We start from the raw sequence: 21,889 nt of genomic DNA on the forward strand, positions 1-21,889 counted from the left end.
TTTTCCACTAAAGGGGAGGTAGGGATCCTTGGATTGATGGCTGAGTCTAGGACTATGACAGAGAGACTATGAGAGAAATTTGGAATATCACATGCCCAAATCAAGGTAGTGCTCAAAGGTTGATGGGAAATGTCAAAAGGTTACAGAAGTCATCTTGGTGTGTTTCCACTGGCCAGATCAGGCACAATCTAAATACCAAGATAGTAGTAACAGATGATAAGATTTCAAGAAAGTAGAAAAGTACAAGTCTAAACAAACATCAAGATAAATAACTGAATACTAAATAAATAAGAAAGTTCAGTGAACAGTAGAACTATTTGTACAGTGTCAAAGAACCTCTTACAAAATACTTTTTAATTACAAGGTAGGAAGAATAACTTTGCAGTGAAGACTGGCAGCCCTACCTCTTCAGAGGTCAAAGTGGAGATTACCAGTGAAGGGATAAAGTGAGAAGACACAGCACTTGCCAGGAAGTGGTGAAGGGAATGCAGCCTCCTTTCCCTGGCCACCCCTGCTAAAGATTCATGACTAGGATGCAATGCTGTGAAATAAGACGATGCACCAAGTGAAAACTCAGGGGTATCAGGAAAGATTGAGGTGACTCAGATCAAGACAATGAAAGGCCTGATCATTTTTCTTTCTTTTAAAAAATTTTAAATTAGCATTATTAATAGCATATGAAGATTTTATTGTGGCAATTTGATAGATGTGTATGTATAGTGTACTTTGAACAGATACACTCCCTCTTATAAGTATTCTTATACTCCTTCTCCCTCTCCTTGCTTTCAAACAGCATTTAGTGGTTTTTAATTATGGTTTATACATATGATATTTTATTTACCATTGATGCTTTTTTTTTTGTTGGTGCTGGAGTTTGAACTCTGGCCCTGTGCACTGTCCCTGAGCTTCTTTTGCTCAAGGTACATGCTCTTCCACTTGAGTTATGACACTTTGGCTTTTTTCAGTAGTTTATTGGAGATAAGTTTCATGGAATTTCTTGCCCAGGCTGGCTTTGAACCTCAGTCCTCAAATCTTAGTTTTCTGAGTAGTTTAGGATTACAGGCATGATTTAGGATCCCAGGTATGATTGCTTTTTAAAATATATCACTGGAATTAAAGGCAAACCTTTAATGGTGTGTCAGAAAAGAGAATATAATGCACTATGTTAGTTTCCTGATTTTTGAGGTTACACTCTGCTTATGCCAGAGAAAATTTGAGAAAAACTACATGCTAATAGATTCCAGGGTCATAGGATATAAAGTTGGCAAAATACTCTCAAGTACTTGAGACATAAAATATACTTTACATTGTGTGATTGCTTAAAAGTTATAAGTTTAACATTTTTTTCTTTTGTACTGGTCTTGGGGTTTAAATGCAGAACTTGGGCACTGTCCCTAAGTTTTTGTGCCAAAGGTTAGTGCTCTACCACTTGAGCCGCAACTCCATTACTGGCATTTTGGGGATTAGTTGGAGATAAGAGTTTCATGGACTTTCCTGCTTGGGTTTGCTTTGAACCGTAGTCCTCAGATCTCAGCCTCCCGAGTAGCTAGAACTACAGGACAGATGTGAACCACCAGCGGCAGGTGAAGATTAAAATTTTAAAATTGGAGGCAGAATAAATATTTTTCCACAACAACAAAAGCTGAAGGAACTTACCTTCAATCTCAAACTAAGAGAAGGATTGGAGAACGTGCCCCAAATTTAAACAAAAAACTTCAGGGTTGAATGGAAAGAAGCCCAAGAATGATCAGGTGAAAAAATAAGTGACTACTGAGTCACTGAAGTGGCATGAGTGACTATATCCTGTTGGGCTTTTAACATATCTACAAGTGAAATACATAACAATAGTACCACAAAGGGAGGATAAGATCATGTCCATGTCTTTAAGTTTCCTCTGTTACTTGGGAAATAGTATACATTGTATACATAAAAGTATACATTGTAGGTAGACTTCAAATGATCAATGATCTCTGAGTTAACCAGTAAGAATTAATAAAACGATAATTAATAATTTACCAGAAGGTGTAAAGATGTAGTACATAGAAATGCACTCCCCTTTCCCTCTCCCCAACCCCCATGAGTTGTACAGTTGGTTTACACCAAATGGTTTTGCAAGTATTGCTTTTGAAATGATTTGTTTTGTCTCTCGATTTTGGTATTCCCTTTCCCTTCCCTAGTTCTAATACACATATATACAGTATCCAGGGTACTAAGATCAGATACAGTGATAGCAGGGGTAAAACCACAGGAAGGGAATAAGAGAGGAAAAAATACAGTTTCACATGGCATGTTGAAGATAATTACAACAATGATACAACACTTGTTTCCATAACTTGGAGTTCATTTCACTTAGCATCATCTTATGTGTTCATAAGGGCATAGTTATTGGGCTATTGTGATCTTCTGCTATGAATAGCCTAAACATGTACTAATTATTCCCTATGAGGGAATAGAGTCCCTATGAGGACCATAGATTCCATGTTTCTTTGGGTCTAGATCACTTCACTTAGTATATTTTTTTCCAAGTCCTTCCATTTCCTTACAAATGGGGCAATGTCATTCTTCCTGATAGAGGCATAGAATTCCATTATGTATATGTACCACATTTTCCTGATTCATTGGTCTGCTGAGGGGCATCTGGGTTGGTTTCCATATTTTAGCAGTGACAAATTGTGCTGCAATGAACATTGTTGTGCTGGTAGCTTTAGTGTGGTCTTGCTTGTAATCTTTTGGGTAGATGCCCAAAAGTGGGGCTGCTGGGTTGTAGGGGAGCTCTATGTTTATCTTTCTGAGGAACCTCCATACTTCTTTCCAGAGTTGTTGAACAAGTTTGCATTCCCACCAACAATGTAGTAGGGTTTCCTTTTGGCTATATCCCCTCTAGTATTTGTTATTGTTAGTTTTCCTGATAATGGACATTCTTACTAGGGTGAGGTGGAATCTCAATGTTGTTTTGATTTGCATTTCTTTTATGGCCAGTGATGTAGAGTACTTCTTCATGTGTCTCTTGGCCATTCTCATTTCCTCTTCAGAGAAGTCTCTTTTTAGGTCTTTAGCTCATTTGTTGAGGGGGCCATGGGTTCTTTGAGGATTTGTTTTGGAGGAATTTAATTTCTTGAGTTTTATGTATGTTTTTATATTATTTTTTCTTTGTGTATTTATGTCTCATAGACTTTCCTGCCCAGTCTAGCTTCGAACTTCAATTCTCAGGTCACAACCTCTTGAGTAACTAAGGTTACAGGCATGAGCCACTGGTACCTAGATTAAAATGATACATTTAAATTCCACTCAACACTGCTATAGAAATACAGCAGTTGGGGGTTAGGGTATAGCTACTTGGCAGAGTGTATAGGTGGCCTACTAGAGACCTTGAGTTCAAATTCCAATACTCCAAGACCCCAAACCAAGATTGCAGGCTGGACATAAAATAAAGAATAAAGAACAAAGAAAAAGTCATGCAGTTTCTGAAGCACAAGAATAAAGAAAAAGTCATGCCGTTTCCAAAGCACACTTTTAGTATAGGACACAGAAAGTAGAAAGTCCAAGAGTAGCATAAGTTAGGCCTTGCAAACACTAGCAGATGAACAGTATTGCCAAATTAACAACAGACCAAGTAGAACTTAGAATTAGCAGTGGTAATAGAGAAAAAGAAGGATATTGCCTGATGGTAAAAGGGTTAATTCAACAGGATGCTGTAACAACCACAAACTTGTATGCACTAACAACAGAGCTTTATAATACAGGAAGCAGAGAACAGAACAAAAGGAAGAAGCAAGCAAATGTGTAAGCATGGTTGGAAATTTTAGCAAATATCTCTCAGCAACTGAGAAAAATCAGATTATAAAAGCAAAGAAGTATGCAGAGAATACAAACAACAGAAATAACTAGCTCAAATTAACAGACATTTATAGAACACTGCAGCCAACAACTGGAGAATGCATGCTGTTTTCAAGTATGTACTTAACAAAAGAGGACACGTGTTAGACCATAAAGCAAGTCTTAGCAAATCTCCAAAGGTGAAATCATGCTGGGTATAATCTCTGACTAAAGTGGAATTCAACCAGAAATAAACAAAAGGAAGATTATTAGGAATTTCACGTTTGGACATTAAAGGGGACACTTCTAAAGAATCCATAGGTGGAGAAAGAAAATCAGGCAGAAAATATTTTAAACTGGATGAAAATGAAACTGCCACATACAACGTGTGATATATAACAAAATTAGTGTTTAGAAAGTTATAATTTTAAATCCATATAGGAGAAAATGACTTAAAACCATTTATTGAGATTTCCATCTCAAGTTAAAGAAAGCACAGAAAGTGAACCCAAGGAAAGAAAACAGAAGGAAATAATAATAATAATAATAGAAATCAAAGCAAATACACAATAGAGAAGACAGGAAAAACAAAGAGTTTGGCTATAATGAAATTGACATTCAATTTTTTTTTTAAAGAAGTGAATAACAGGCACTAGTGGCTTATGCCTATAATGCTAGCTTCTTAAGAGACTGAGATCTCATGGATTGTGGTTCAAGGTCAGCTTGGGCAGAAAAGTCTGTGAGACTATCTCTAAAAATAACCAGCAAAAAGCAAGTAGAGTTATGGCCTGAAAGATGTCCATGTCCTAATCTCTAATCACAGGACATCCTAATCATATCCTGTTATTATGTGACCTTATATGGCACCAAGGACTTTGAAAATGGAGGGCTTACCCTAAAAAATTCAGCTGGTTCAATATAGCCATAAGGATCCTTAGAGGCAGGCAAGAGGATCAAAGGACACCTGGTAATGAGGGCAGATGTTGGAAAGATGTGCTGTGGACAAAGATGAAGGAAGAAGTAATGAGCCAAGAAATGTTGGAGGCTTCTAGAAACAGGAAAAGTTAAGGGCATGGATTCACATGTAGCACCTCCAAGATGGTGTAATTTGGCCCATTGAAACCCAATTTGTACTTCTGACCTCTAGAACTATAAGATAATAATTTTATGTGTTTAAAAAAGCACTAAGCTTGTGAATAGTTTATGACTGCAATAAAAACGAATACAATATCTTTTCTAGGGTATGATATATCCAAATATTGTGTTTATTTTTTATTGTTATTATAAAGGTGATGATATACAGAAAAGTTACAGTTACCTAAGTCAGGTAATGAGTACATTTCTTTTTGGTCAATGTCACCCCTTCCCTTGCTCTCTCCCAGTTTTTCCTCCCTTATCCACCCACAAGTTGTAGAGTTCATTTTCAACATAGTGTCTAGTGAGTATCACTGCTATATTTGTTCATCCTTTGTCCTTCCATTTCTGTGCCCCCTCTTATCTTCCCAAAGACAGATAAATGAACAAACAAGACAAAAAGAAAACAAAAACAGCAACAAAGAAAAAAAACCTCCCGTGTCCATTTCCTGGAGTTTATTTTGATAAATAATTGCTTTATATGATCACTCTGCACATTGTGTTCCTCTTCTAAAAGTAAGTGCTATATTTGTACAAAAATGATTATACTCTGGGAAAGAGCCAGGGAAAGGTTAACACTTAAAAGAGAAATGTACTCCGTACCTGACTTACTCTAACCCTTTTGTACATTACATTTACAATAACAGTAATATGTGTGTATGTATGTGTATGTGTGTATGTGTATGCACACACACACTTGCACGCATGATTATACTTAGCCAAACACCAATGGCTCATGTCCATAATCCTAGCTAGTCAGGAGGCTGAGATCTGAGGACCATGGTTCAAAACCAGTCCAGGAAGGAAAACTCATAATACTCTTATTACAAATTAATCATCATAAAAGCTGGAAGTGGAACTGTGGCTCAAGTGTTAGAGCACTAGCCTTGAGCAATAAAGCTCAGAGACAGCACCCAGGCCCTGAAATCAAGTTCTAGGAGCAGCAGGCGTACATGCATGTGAACGTGCATGTGCACACACACACAAACACACATACAATGATTACACTGAAATTTCCAGTCCCAGCCATGTGCTGGTGTCACACACCTGTAATCCTAAACATTCAGGAGGCTGAGGTTGGAAGGCTCATGGTTCAATACCAGCTCAGGTAGAAAAGTCTATGAGATAACTATCTCATAAATATCTCTAAGATAACTATAAAAAGCTGATGATGTATGGCTCAAGTGGTAGAGTGACAATCAAAAGCAAGTTGGTGAAATCTAAGGTCCTGTATTCAAGCCCAGGTATCAACAACAATAACAAGAGTTCCAGTCCTACAGGATCTTGCAGAACTTTTATGCTCTCTCTCATCAAGGGTTCTCCTTCCCTAGATCTTGAATTGGCCTTTAAGACTTACCCAGGGCCTGGAGAGGAGGGGCTGAGGGAGTGGCTGAAGTGATAGAATACCTACCTAGTAAGTTTAAGGTCCTGAATTTAAGCCCCAGCATCATTTTTTTTGGTAGGGGGTGGGTTGGTCATGGAGCTTGAACTCTGGGCCTAGGGAGCTCTTCTGCTGGAGGATAGTGCTCTACTACTTGAGCCACAGGGTCACTTCCAGTTTTCTGGTGGTTAATTGGAGTTAAGAGTCTCATGGACATCCCTGCCCAGTCTGGCTTTGAACTGTGGTCCTCAGATATCAGCCTCCTGACTAGCTCAGGTTACAGGTATGAGCCCCCAGCACCTGGCTCAGTATCTTTTTTAAAAATTCATTTCATTTTATTAAGTCTTTGTACAAAAAGGTTACAATTCCATAAGTCAGGTATGAGTACAATGCTTCTTGATCAATGTTACTCCTTTCCTTCTTCCCCATTTCCCCTCCCCTCCCTACCCTCAAGTTACATAGTTTAATTTTTACAGAATATGCAATGAATATAATGACTGCATTTGTTTACCCTTTCTACTTCTATTTGTGTATCTCCCCATTGCCATTCCCTCACCAAACTTGTTTCCATTTCCTATTTTGTTAAGCAGTTTGTTAGTTGTTCAGAGGAGCTAAACCTTTGGACTTATCCCCTAAGTATATCATCTTTTAGTCAGTTTGTATGTATATACATAAAAACTATGAATGTTATCATGTATGTTGGTATTCTAGATCTAGCTTCCACATATGAGAGAAAACTTGCATTGTTTGTCCCTCTAAATCTGGCTTACTTCACTTAACATGAATTGTTCTAGATCCATCCAGCTCCATGCAAATGACATAGTATTATTCTTTCTAATGGATGAGTAAAATTCAATTGTTTATGTGTACCACATTTTCTTGATTCACTCACCCACTGTAGAAAATTTAGGCTGTTTCTACAACTTAGTTATTGTGAATAGTTCAGCAATGAACATGGATGTGTAAGTGTCTTTACTGTGTTCTAACTTGTAATGCTGTGGGTAGATGCCCAAGAGGGGTATTGCTGAGTCATAAGGAAGTACTACGTTTAATTTTTAATGTTTTTTTAGGGACTTCCAAAACACCTTGCAGAGTGGTTGTACTAGTTTACATTCCCAATGTAATCGGGTCCCTCCTCCCCCATCCCTGACACCAGTTGTTATTGTTCAAATTCTCAATGCTGGCCAATCTTACTGGGGTGAGATGGAATTTCAGTGTTGTTTTGATTTGCATTTCCTTTACAGCCAGGAATATTGAGTGTTTCCTTATGTGTTTATTGGCCACTCATTTCTTCTGAGAAGTCTCTACTTAGCTCTCTTGCTCATTTATTAATGAATTGGGGGGGGCTATTTCTTGAGCTCATTGTATATTCTGGATGTTAAGTCCTTATTGGATATATCAGTTTGGCTGTCCTTTTCATTTGGTAACTATGTCTTTTGCTGTGCAGAAACTTTTTAGCTTGATGCAATCCCTGTCAAGTTTCTCTCCTATTTGCTGAGTCCCCTGAGAGTCTCTTCAGAAAATTCCTACCTAGGCCAATAAATTCAACTGTTTCTCCTACTCCCTCTTGCAGTAGTTTCAAAGTTTCAGGTCTGATGTTCCAATCTTTGATCCATTTTGAGTTGATACTAGTGCAAAGTGACAGCCAGGGATCCAATTTTAGTATTCTGCATATAGATGCCCAGTTTTCCCAACACCATTTGTTGGAAGAGGTGGTCTTTTTCCAACATATATTCTTGGCTCCCATATTGTTGGGGATTCATCTTGGCCTTAAGGGGGGAAGGGCGATGAGAGTGCTCCCAAGACGCTGCCCTTCCCCCAGCCCTGGGGCAGTGTGGAAGTGAGCCACACCTATCTCCTTCTGGGTCCAGAACCAGAAGGGGTAGCTTTGAGACCATCCCCCACCTCGCACCAGTGAGCACATGTGCTCCCTTTTCACGGGCTTTGCCCAGAGGGCGGTACTATGAGAAGTTATGTTAGCCCATGAGGGAGGTCCTTGGGAACTGCTCTTGGATATACAAGCTCACCAGCCTATCGCCAGCTCATGCTCAATCCTCATCATCATCACTATATTAGTGTGAGCCCCTCCCGAATAAACCGGATTGCTCTCCGAAGCGTCTCCGAGATCCATGTGCGCCTGGCTTCCTTGGTGGGTAAGGAGGGAGGAAAAGGGGATCTTGTTTGGCCGCGTGCACCTTAGGCTTGCCCGTGTCCCTTCGCTTCACCTTGGCCACCCGCGGGTCGGGCGCCCAGGGGAGAGGGTGAAAAGGGGAGCACTGATAAGGGAGTAAGCTTAGCATCCCCGCACCAGGGGAGGTGAATCTAGCTTGGCACCATATCAAATATTAGATGACTGTAAGTATATGGCTTTATTTATGTGTCTTCCAGTCTATTCCACTGGTCTTCAGGCCTATCTATACGCCAGGACGAAGATGCTTTTGTTAGTACAGCTCTGTAGTAAAGTTTGAGGTCTGGAATTGTGAAACCTCCAGCATTCCTTTTTGTCCAGATTTACTTTGGTATTCAGGGTCTTTTGTAGTTCCATATGAGTTTTTGTATTGTTTTCTCTATCTTGATGAAGAACAACATTGGGATTTTGATGGGTATGTATGACTTCTAGTGTTGCATTTTACAAAGTGATTTCCAGCTTCTGCATGGCTTGATTTTTCTCAGAGACATGTGCCTTGGGAACACTGAGCCAATATATAGAAATTTAACTGCCCCAAAGCCACCAAGCTAGAGAGCCTGTGTGGAGGGAAATTATAGAGGTAGAGAGACCAAGGTGTCCCACAAGTGCCACTTGCTTGAATTTCTACATCTCAGACACCAAACAGGTGAGGAAACCCAGAAGTAGGCAAGCTGCCCCATGGGGCTGAGTAGAGAAGAGACAAGCTCTTCCCACCAAACCACAACCAGTGTGTAGATATGTAAGTAACCCAGATGCCATACTTGAAATCACTAAATTTAGAGAAGGTTGTTTCACTGCAATGGATGACCAGAGCAAGTGTCAATATCCCATCTATATCACCCTATGTGAAACACAGAGTACAAATCTAACTTGTTCAGGGCTAGCTTCTAGTAAAATGTTCTGAAAGCTACTCTGAAATATACACAGAGCAACCAAGATAATAAGACATGTAAAGAAAATTTTAACATAAAGGAAAACAACTAAAGAATAGGAACCAAAGAAAATAACCCAAAAGAACAGAGAGTAGAAACATTTTCAAAGAAACAAATAGGGTCTAAGGATGTGGCTTAGTTGGCAGTGTTTGCTTAACACGTACAAAGTCTGGATTTGAGTCTCAACACTAGAAAATGAGGGAAGGTATGGAAGGAGGGAGGGAGAGAAGGAAGGAAGGAAGGAAGGAAGGAAGGAAGGAAGGAAGGAAGGAAGGAAGGAAGGAAGGAAGGAAGGGAGGAGGGAGGGAGGGAGGGAGGGAGGGAGGGAGGGAGGGAGGGAGGGAGGGAGGGAGGGAGGGAAAGAGAAGCAAAGAAAAGAAGCAAACCCTTCCTCTAGCAATGTACTGTTATATTTAGCTTTGTAAGGGAAGATGCTACATCCATTAACTAAGAACAAGAGGCAATAAAAAGAGAACACTTGGATAAAAAAACAATACAATAAAGACAATACAGAGAACACAAAACAAAAAATAACCAATTTTATTAGCAGACTGAAAAACAAAGAAATTACTAAGAACTAAGGCATTGACCATAGAAATAAAAATAGAGGAAAATTGAATAGTGAAAAAGAATGCAGGAGGTTCAAAATATGAATAACAAGGAATTCAGGAAGAGAGAACACCAAGGAGAGAGAATAGCCTATGAGCATATACACAAAAATTCCTCAGAACTGAAAGGCATGAATTTCCAGATGGAAACTGCCTGCCCAGAGGCCCAGCACAATAGCCCCAGCAAGGCAAATCATTGTGCCATGTTAGCACACCTGAAGACAGAGGAGGTGCTGTGTTTCTAGGTGTGAGGTGTGGTGGGGTTACTCAGGGCAAGAGGTCATGCACAGAAATTCAAGGTGCAGAATTGTTGTGGATTTTGAACAGCAACCCTGGAAGCTCCAAAGCCTTTGAGTGAATCTTTCAAATCTGTAAAACAAAGGGCTTTCCAACTATCTTCAGTGCCCCTTGCTGCGTAATGAATTGCTCTGAAATTGAGTAGAGCTCAAAAGAGCATGCACTTATTATGTAGCAGCTTCTGAAGGTCAGGGTTGAGGGGCGGCTTAACCGAGCTGTCCTGGCTTTGGGTTTCTCCAAAGCTTGCAGTCAAGCTGTGTGGTAGAATTGCAGCCATCTCAGAGCTCAGTTGGGGCTGAAGAATTACTTCCAAGCTCACTTGTATGATTGTTAGCAGGAGACTTAGGCCCTTGCTCCAAAGCCCTCTCCACAGGCTGTCCATGACGTGTCTTCCCCAGAGGGAGTAATCCACAGGATCAAGAGAGCCCATGACAGTCTGTTACAATCTAATCTTGGAAGTGACATTCCACCCCTTCTGCCACATCCTATTAGTCACAGACCAACAGCTCAGGAGAGTATTACACAAGGGCCTGAGTACCAGAAGGCAGGTCTCACTGAGGCCATCTTAGGAGCTGCTTGTATTGTACCAGCCAGGAACTCCAAAGCACCCAAAGGCATTAGTCAACTGTAAGGACACAATAAAGATATTCTCACAAAGGTTTTAGAACCTTACCTCTCAAACACTTTTTCTTGTAAATCTACTTGAGGACAGGTACCACCAAACCAGAGGAGTAAACCAAGATAGAAAAACCAACTCAAGAGAGTCAACAGTAACCCAGGATGGTAGAGCAGAGATATGGCATGCCAGAGGCTAAGGACCCAACAAAAAGGGCTGCTAGTCCTTCCGGGGCAGGTCAGGGGGTCCTGAAGGGACTTAGAGAGACTACTGATAAACAATTTGGGTCAGATTAGTGATGAACACCTAGAAAATAAACAAAAATGAAATAATTAAGTCCCCAGGGGAAAAGATGTTCAGGGAAGGAAAAGCTGATATGCTTTACCATATAGCTCAGCTCTGAATAAATAGTCACAACACCACAGACACTAAACATTTATGTGTCCAATGCTACCATAAATCTCTACTGGGAGTTTGAGAGGGTGTAGTGTTTGGGCTACAAGTATAGGGGAAACCTAAACCTATATCTCATTCCCCAGAGATGGAAGACACTGGATAATGCCTTCTACAAGACACCAGGAAATAGAAATGATTATACATCTGGGGGCAGAGAGGCAGAGATAAATACACAAAACAGATAAAAGAAGAGAGGGAAGGAAAAAATTCAATGAACAGGAAGCTATCAGGAGATGTGCCATTTCTCTTGAGTTCTGAATGGCAAAGAAGCCCTCTCTGAGGATCAAGGAAGGGAATTCTATAATAGTGTGTGTGTGTGTGTGTGTGTGTGTGTGTGTGTGTGTGTGTGTGCAGTAGCCTCAATGACCTGAAACCTGGCTCTTTTTTTAAAAATATAAATATTTATTAAGATTAACAAAGAGAATTCTTACAATCCATGTGATAAAACCAAACTTCAAGTGAACTTTTTAAAATGTGTTAAGTCAAAGATTTTTTCTAGGAGTATATTATATATCTAGGACTATAACAGTACAAGAAATGTACCCAAGGCCTAACGTATGAAACTGTAACCTCTCTGTACATCACTTTGACAATAAATAAGAAAAAAGTTTAAAATGACTGTAAAATCAAACCATAACCACTTACCACCGAAGTGATAGCGATTGTGCTTAGTGAGTCACTGAGATGCCCAACAATGTACACACATTCCAGGCTATTTGGGATGAGAGAGGATGTTAGTGCTCCCTCCCAGGGTGCTCCCACCAGCTAGTACTTACATGTGGAACTTTGGGTGACTGCTCTCAGGATGTCAAAGCCTGTTTTCCCCTGGAGGAATGGGAGTTAGAACTGCTAGGAATTTACATGCTCCAGTGGTGCAGCCCATACATAAACAGTAACTGAGGATTACACTAATAATTTTCCATTTCTTTTGAGGACAGCATGTATATCTTATCTGAGTACATTGGAAACCGTGTATACTGGTATTAGAACTAGGAAATAGAAAGTGAATACCAAAATCGAGAGACACAGGGTAAAAAAAGACAAACAACTACAAAAGCAATACTTGCAAAACTGTTTGGTATAAATGAACTGAACAACTCATGGGAGGGAAAGGGAAAAGGGGAGGGGGGGAATGAGGGAGGAGGTAACAAACAGTACAAGAAATGTATCCAATGCCTGAGGTATGAAAGTGTAACCTCTCTGTACCTCAGTTTGACAATAAAAATTTAACAAAAAAAAGATTAAAAAAAAGAGTACATTACGCAGACAAATCTTTAAAGCTCAAAATATTAATAAAAATAAATATATCACAGGGTAGTGAATTTAATGGCCATATGCATATAATAAATACCCTTCTCAATGGGAAGACCTTGAAACTAGGATGTCTATGGAAGTGAATTAAGACAGGATGTGTTGCCAAGAAAAACTAGCAAGGTTATGGGAAATTCATTCCAGGGATTATAGGTAATAGAAAAGGAATAATGTTGAGTCCCATAAATCAGGTATCAGTGGCTCATTCTTGTAATCTTAGCTAGAACTGAGGTTCATGATTTGAAGCCAGATGAGGAAGACAAATCAAACTCAAAAGACTCTTCTCTCCAATCAAACAGCGAAAAGCCAGATCTGGAGGTGTTCAAGTAGTACAGCACCAGCCATAGCCCCAAGAAAGCTAAGAACTTGAGGCCCTGAGTTCAAGATACAGATCCCACCACCCACACATACCAGAAAAGTACAAGTACCACAAAACACAACTGCAGAACTCATTAGGGAAGCCTTGGTGAACGCCTAGGTAATTCCTATGAAACCTGGCTCTTACAGCTGATGTCTGATCCACTTAGGGCGAGGTGACACAATAAGTAGAGAGGATTCAGGAGCAGGTTACATGGGCAGGGAACCCAGGAGAAGTTCAATTTTAAGCAGACCAGCAACAGGGGCTGATCTGTGTTTTGAAAACTGTGGTGTGTGGCTAGATGCCAGTGGCTCACATCTGTAATCCTAGCTACCTAGGAGGTTGGGATGTACAGATTGTAGTTTGAAGCCTTCCTGGGTAGAAAACTGTGTGAAACTCTTACTTCCAATTAATAAGCAAAAAGCTGGATGTAGAGCTGTGATTCAAGTGGTAGAGCATCAGCCTTGAGTGAAAAAGCCAAGCAAGACATTGGGGTCCTGAGTTCAAGCTTCAATACCAGCACACGCATGCGTGCACATGCATGGGCACACACACACACACACACACACACACACACACACACACACCCTTCCCTGCCAAAAAAAACCCCACCCCCAAACCCTCTGACCTGTAGTATGTGATCAATGAATGAATGTGATCATCATATGGTTATTGGCAAAAAAAATCTGGAAGCAATGGCAATGCATGAGTAGGGCACTTGCTGAGTAAGCTATGTTTATTATATCCATCCTGTGGGCTGCGAGCTTGAGCTGTATTTGTTCACCTGGAAATATGCTCTTGACACCTAAAGCCAGAAGTACATTGGACAACAAGGTGTCTGGCCTGTGTACCTGAGCCCCCTTCAAGCCATCAAAGCTGTCTGTGTGCTAGCTACCCAGAAGGTCCTCATACATTTGGACCCTTTGCTCCCAGAGCATATCAGTTGTTGAATGATGGAGGACAAATGAACTTCAGAGACTTCCTGATTTACTTCTCCATTTAACAGATTGAGAGGCCAAGTCCAAGTGAGGGGAATGAGCTGGTTGATAATCTTTCAACAAGCCACTGCCATGGATAGTATCCAACCCTGGACCAGCTCTTGAATTGATCCCACTGACCATGCTGACCTGGTAATGTAGGTTTTCCAAGTCTCTGTCCAGAGGAGGTGGAGACTATGTCTCATGTATTACACAGCCCTAAAGGCTGTGACTGAGGCCCCACAATCACTGGAGCCCAAAGGCCCAAATGTTCATTCTGAAACACTCAGGTTGGAAAATGTCAGTCTAAGAAGCTACACAGCCTTTTATTTATTTATTTACTTACTCATTATTTATTTATTTTTGTGCTGGCACTGGAGCTTGAACTCAGGGCCTCAAGCTCTCACTTGGCTTTTTCACTCAAGGCTGATGCTCTTCCACTTGAGCCACTCTTCCATTTCTGTCTTTTTGCTGATTAATTGCAGATAAGAGTCTCATAGACCTTTCTCATCCAGCTGGTTTGAAATCACAATCCTTAGATCTCAGCCTCCCAAGTAGCTAGGATTATAGGCATAAAGCACCAGAGCTCAGCAAATTGTTTATGTTGTACGTCATTACCCATCTGCTCTGTCACAAGATCCTGCCTCTGCATTCCCCAGTTTCTGGCCTCCAATGGCGGGAGGATCAATGTCTAGATGGGTGGAGGCTAGGTGTTCCTGTGAATGAGAACAAAGGTGGTCCTATACCCACTTTGCTTGAAGAGACAAAGGCACCTAGATACTTGGATGTTGGTGGAGTCTCCATAGAAAGGACTGATTAAAGTACTTCATGTATACCTGAAATGAATTCTGCTCAGCACCCCAAGGTATCTACTCTTCCTTCAGACTTCAATTCCACAAAAACCTTTGTGAATTTCTCAGTTCCTGAAAGTTTAGTGATTCACTCTCCACCCACTGAGGGATGCAGGAATAGATCCTTTGTGGGGACTGATTTCTCTAGATTTCCTCTGTTTCAAGTTGGGGTGCTTGCTGCTCCCATGTTCAAGTTGCTTTGGGAAGGGTTATTGTGAATCATCAGCATGTGGAAACACCACTGACAGAAGTATCCAGGTGTCCATTGTTGTAGTGGTCACACTGTGGGGTGATCTCCAGCGTGGGGGAGAAGTGATCTAAGCTATGTGCAAAACACACTTCATCTCACAACCTCTCAAGAAGTGAGCGTTTGTCAACTCCTGGCTGTGACTCCCTGATGTAGAATTTAAGAGCTCGCAAAACTGTGCAGCATTTCTATGGTTGTGCACTTAGCTGGCTGTGTCAGACTGTAAGGAAAACCAGGACCCCTCAGTTTGGGCACATTTGGGGGTATGAGAAGGAGCAGGTGGACTTTAAAAGGACCACCATCTCCTAGTTCTTTTTTTTTTTTTTTTTTTTTTTGCCAGTCCTGGGGCTTGGACTCAGGGCCTGAGCACTGTCCCTGGCTTCTTTTTGCTCAAGGCTAGCACTCTGCCACTTGAGCCACAGTGCCACTTCTGGCCATTTTCTGTATATGTGGTGCTGGGGAATTGAACCCAGGGCCTCATGTATATGAGGCAAGCACTCTTGCCACTAGGCCATATCCCCAGCCCAGATCATCTAGTTCTTGACCAGCCCTATCATTTGACTTGCCAATGATTTCTTCAGCTGTGTGAACATTTCTTTTTCTTTTTTGGCAGTACTGGGCTTTGAATTCAAGGCCTCATAAATGCAAAGCAAACACTTTACCACTTGGACCATATACTATCAATCGTTTTCTGTTTTGATTTTGAGACAGGATAGAATTTTGCTAATTCTGCAAGGCTCCGCCCAATTCTTGGTCCTCTGCCTTTACCTTCAAGTAGCTGGGATTACAGGCATTCACCATCACACCAGCTTGCAAGTATATTATATGTATATGATTTCCTCTGTGTATTATGCAGCCAGCCCTCTGGATCCACACATTCTCTGCCCATAGATTTTACCAATCAAAGGATGAAAATATTAAAGAAAATTAATAAGACTCTTTGTCTATATTGAGGCACGGGGTGGCATGGAGCTGGGCTTTCAGGTAAGCAAAGAGAAGCAGGTCATCTTGTACCCCAACAGAAACAGGAGGCCCTTCTAGGCCGAGAGGAAGCTGGGGCCCTATCTGGCCCAGGCCCTCTCTGCCTGTTCTGGGTTGTCTGGAGATACAGCATTCCCAAATCACGTGTCACATTCAGCCTGTACCCATAGATAGAGCCAGGGCCTCACCTTGTTTACATTGGCAACTGTAAGGGGTCTGGAGCCCCAGACCCCTTCCCAAGGCATTCTCATGGCCAAGGCTGGCATCTCCCCAAGAACTGTCAAGTTATGTTTGTAAAACATTTCTCTTCTTGCTTGCTTGCTGCTTCTCCCCTCTGCTCTGCTGCTTCTCCTTCTTGGGGGCCCAGCTGCTCAGGACAGGGTTTCCTCACATGATCTCCTTGACTTCCCTTTCCTCCCTCATCCTGTGTATTTCTGTCAGCCCTGCCCTTCTCTGGGGCCCCATGCATTCCACTGCAGCCATGTTTCTATGTGCCATTCTGTGACCTGTCACAGTGGCCCTGCACACTCCAAGGGGGCTGCAGAACAATGCTGACAGCAGCATGGCTACTATCCTTGTGAGCACCTGCCACATGGTATGTGCATACACATACTGACTCTGTGGCACATTCACAGAGACCCACCAAGGAGCCCTTTCCTCTCCCAGCTCTCCAGTGTAGGCTGGGGTTCAAGCAGTTTCTTAGGGCTCCCTGTGCTCAATGGCAGCGTTAGGGTTGATTCCAATGCAGACCTGAGACCAGGCCCTGTGCTTGTCCACTCTGTAAACCTCTGAAGCATGTTCTTGCCCCATGCATCCTAAAGAGCAGACTGTCCTTATGGCTCCCTTTTACAAAGAGGAATACTGAAGATCAGAGAAATCACATGACTAGAATTATACCAAGCCCAATAGCTTCAATCCCTTTGCAACTGCTGGGCCTTCTCCTGACTTCCCTGTGTCTCTGTACACATGGATGTCACTGAACACTCCATCTTTCTTCTATATCAACTGGATCCATTCTATTTATTTATTGTTTTAGTGAGTCCCAGATAATTGTTGTTAATTAATTTATTTGTCGTCAAAGTGATGTGCAAAGGGGTTACAGTTTATATGTAAGGCAGTGAGTACATTTCTCATCGAACTTGTTACCTCCTCCCTCATTTTTCTCCCACCTTCCTCCTTCCTCCTCCTAGTTGTGTGTGTAAGTATTGCTGCTGCATTGGTTCATATTTTACCTTTTGTCTCTCCATTTTGATGTTCCCCTTCCCTACTTCCAACAAACATATATACAATACCCAGGGTACCAAAATCAGTTAGAGTGACATCAGGGGTAAACCCCTGGGGAATAAAGATAAAAGAAAATTTCATAATTTCACTCGGTATGTTGAGCATAACAACAACAATGATAAACCACTTATTTCCATAATTTGGAGTTCATTTCGCTTAACATCATCTTATGTGTTCATATGGACATAGCTATTTAGCTATTGTGATCTTGTGCTAGGACTATCCTAAACATGTACTAATTATTACCAATGAGGGAAACCATAGAGTCTATGTTTCTTTGGGTCTGGCTCACTTCACTTAGTATGATTTTTCCAAGTCTTTCTATTTCCTTACAAAAGGGGCAATATCATTCTTTCTGATAGAGGCATAGAATTCCATTGTGTAAATATACTACATTTTCTTGATCTATTCATCTACTGAGGGGCATCTGGGTTGGTTCCATATTTTAGCAATGGTAAATTGTGCTGTGATGAGCATAGTTGTGCTGGTAGCTTTAGTGTGGTCTTGCTTTTAATCCTTTGGATAGATGCCCCAAAGCAGGGCTGCTGGATCACAAGGGAGGTCTATGTTTAGCCTTTTGAGGGACCTCCATACTGCTTTCCAGAGTGGTTAAACAAGTTTACTCCCACCAAGAGTGTAATAGGGTTCCCTTTTGGCCACATCTCCTCCAGCATCTGTTTTTATTATATTTCTTCATGATGGCCATTCTTACTGGAGTGAGGTGGAATGTGGTTTTGATTTGCATTTCTTTTATGGCCAGTGATATTGAACACTTCTTCATGTGTCTCTTGGCCATTTTAATTTTCTCTTCAGAGAAGTCTCTTTTTAGGTCTTTAGTCAATTTATTAAGGGGGTAGGTTTGTTTTGTTTTTGAGGAGTAGTTTTTAGGGAACTTAATTTTTTGAGTTCTACATATATTTTATTTTTTAATTAAATTTTATTGACAAGGTGATGTACAGAGAGGGTACAGCTACATTATAAGGTAGTGAGTACATTTCCCATCATATCTGCTACACCTTCCCTCATTTTCTTTCCCCTCCCTAGTTTAGGTAAGCATATATACAATATCCAGTGTACCAAAATCATATACAGTAACCACATGGGGTACGCCAAAGGAAATTCACCTAGTACATTAAACATAGCAACAACAATAAAAATCCTCCTGTTTCCTTCTCTTAGAGTTCATTTTGCTTGGCCTCATCTTATATAATCATATGTACATAGCGGTTGAGCTATTGTGATCCTCTGATAGGTCTATCCTATACCTTTTTATGTTTATTTAGTAATTATTTGATTTTAGATACATAATGTAAAGTCGCTGATCCAAACGTGGAAATACCATTTGAAAAGAAGTTTGTAATTTTACAGACATTTTGATCTCTACTGTTCTCCCCCTGCCCTAACAATCATATGTCAAGGAGACCATGTGACTTTGTTCTCTGTGTTCTAGGCTTGTCTTGCTCAACATTATTTGTTCAAGATCTGATCATTTCCCTGCGAATGCCATTATTTTATCATTTCTAATCACTATGTAGTATTCCACTGTGTACAGGTTCCACATTTTTGGGATCCATTCATCTGTAGTGAGGCATCTGGGTTGTTTCCATATTTTGGCTATTGTGAATTGTGCAGCGATAAACATGGATGTGCAGGCATCTTTATGGTATCCTGGATCCTGTTGTTCAGGATAGATGGCTGGGTCATAGGGTATGTCTATGCTGAGTTTTTTGAGGAACCTCCATACTGTTCTCAAGTGGTTGTACTAGTTTGCACTCCTACCAACAGTGGAGGAGGGTTCCTCTTTCTCTACATCCCCTCTAGCATTTGTTGTTGTCTGAGTTCAGAGTATAGGCCACTCTAACTGGAGTGAGGTGGTATCTCAGGGTTGTTTTTATTTGCATTTCCTTTACGGCCAGGGATGCTGAACATTTCCTCATATGTTTCTTTGCCATTTTTATTTCTTCTCCTGTGAAGTTTCTCTTTAGCTCCTTTGCCTATTTAATAATTGCTTTACTGGGTTTGGAGGGGGTTAGTTTCTTGAGTTCTCTGCAGATGATGGATATTAGGCCTTTATTGCTGTGCTGGTGAAGATCTTTTCCCATATGGTTGTCTGTCTTTCTAGTTTAGTGGCTATGTCTTTAGCTGTGCAGGAACTTTTTATTTTGTAGTAGTCCCATTTGTCGAGTCTCTTCTCTATCTGTTGTGCCCCTGGGACTCTGTTCAGGAAGTTCCTGCCTATGCCTATAAGTTCTAGTGTCTCTCCTACTCTTTCCTTCAATAGTTTCAGGGTTTCAGGTCTGATGTTGAGGTCCTTAATCCATTTTGAGTTGATCTTGGTGCATGGTGATAGGCTAGGGTCCACTTTGAGTTTTCTACATGTGGCTTCCCAGTTTTCCCAGCACCAGTAGTTGAAGAGGCTATGTTTTTTTCCATTGCATGTCTTTAGCTCCTTTGTCAAATATCAGCTGACTATAAGTATGTGTATTTATTTCCAGGTCTTCTATAATGGATCCATTTTAATAAGCCATCATCCTAGGATCAGAAGGATAGGTCTGGCTGTCTACTATCTATCTATCTATCTATCTATCTCTCTATCTCTCTCTCTCTCTCTCTCTCTATATATATATATATATATATATCTGATACAACCATCATACATCCATCTATCTTGTTTCTATCTCATCTACCCATCCATCCATCTTGTTTCTTTCTATCTTATCTATTAATCCACACATCTGCTCATTCATCTACTTATAATCATCATCCATCAACCCATCCATCTATCTTGTTTCTTCTATTATCTATCCATGTACACATCTGCCCGTTCATCACCACCATCATCCATCCATTCATCCATCTTGTTTCTATCCTATGCATAATATAAACATCTGTCCATACACCCATTCATCCATCTTGTTTCCTTCTATTTTACCTATTCATCCATCTACATATCTGCCCATATATTCATTCTCCATCCATCATCTATATTGTTTATATCTTATTTTCTATCCATCATATATCTGTCCATTCATTTATCCATCCATCCATCCTATACTCTACAGCACCAAGGAATTTCCAGTCCAATTATACAGACAAAAGCATGTGCATACTTATAGTACATCACTATATGCACACATTTATATTCATAACCACGCATATATAATTATTTATGTAGCATGTTCAAAGTATTTCTCAAGATATATGCTTGTCTTCACCCCTGGGACTTTGATCTTTTACCTGTTCAGAAGCCAGGGAATCTTCCTTCTTCCTGCTACCCTATCTCTGTGCTTCCTTCACTCAAAGTCAGTGCTTAACAACAACTACCCAGACAGAGAAAAAAAATGCTGACACAACTCCAGGAGAGGAAATCTCCACCAAAGCTGTTGATTTTATGAGAGTCCTGCATTTGTTTCCCCATGAAAGACTAAGTGCTTGGTCACAGGGTAGTCCTAGCCTTCCCCTCATCTGCTGTGAGGTTTGAGAAATCCACATAGCATCTCTGGGTTGCATAGCGGCACAATTTAACAACAGCCATTTCCAGACAAGCAGGGGCTTCAGATAGCAGGGAAGGAGAAGACTTTTTTCATCCCAGGGGACCATGGGACCAGGCATCCACTCCTTGTCCTGGGTCCATGCTTTAGTTCAGCGGCCAGTGATGCTTCCCATCACTGCATCTGCTCCCCAGTGAGCAAGGATCCCAGGCAGGCTCCTGCATCCTTCCTTCCACTCTGCACATGCTCCTGAACCTGTTTCCACCTCTCTGTCATCCTCTCAGATCCTTCTCCGCTACAGACAGCAACCAGCAAGGTGCCTTCTGGTCCCAGAAGCCAGGGGCTCCTGTCTCTGAGTCAAGGACACTGGGCTTGAAGGACGACGCTGAGGGAGATTGGGGAACCCACTGGCCTTGGAGCTTGGTGAAAGCCTGCCCACAGGCCAGCCTTGGTTCAAGGTCAGGGAGACAGCCCTGTCTCAGGACAGAGCTGCAGTGACATTACAAAGGGCTTGGAAGCAGGCAGAGGAAAGCTTTTGGCTGCTGCTTGTGGTCTCCAATTGGTAACCACTCAAAACTCCAGGCTGGTCCCCCACTGAAAGCCCCAAAAGTTAGAAACATGAGGTGCTACCATGGGGTGTAAACATGTGACATATCTCTTGGGACTCTAGTTCCAAATTTCTCACACTGGGGTCAGCAGCTTCTTTCTGAGAATTAAAAGCTGGTGTGTTTTTCTTTTGATATTCATCTGAAAACACATTGCAACATGTTCTGGGCCATCTCAGTGCCCTGGGGCCTGCCAGGACTCTCACTGGATGTGGCTTTGTTCCTTCCAATCACAGCAGGGACTTTTTGAAGGGTCTGGGAGATTGAAGAATAAAACAGCCACATACCATCAGGACCCAGGGTGTCCCCACAGCTTCTTAGGGGTTCAGAGGAAAGCAGAGATAAACTGAGCCATG

The sequence above is a fragment of the Perognathus longimembris genome, chromosome 20, assembly GCF_023159225.1.
Source record: "Perognathus longimembris pacificus isolate PPM17 chromosome 20, ASM2315922v1, whole genome shotgun sequence".
Classification (NCBI taxonomy): domain Eukaryota; kingdom Metazoa; phylum Chordata; class Mammalia; order Rodentia; family Heteromyidae; genus Perognathus; species Perognathus longimembris.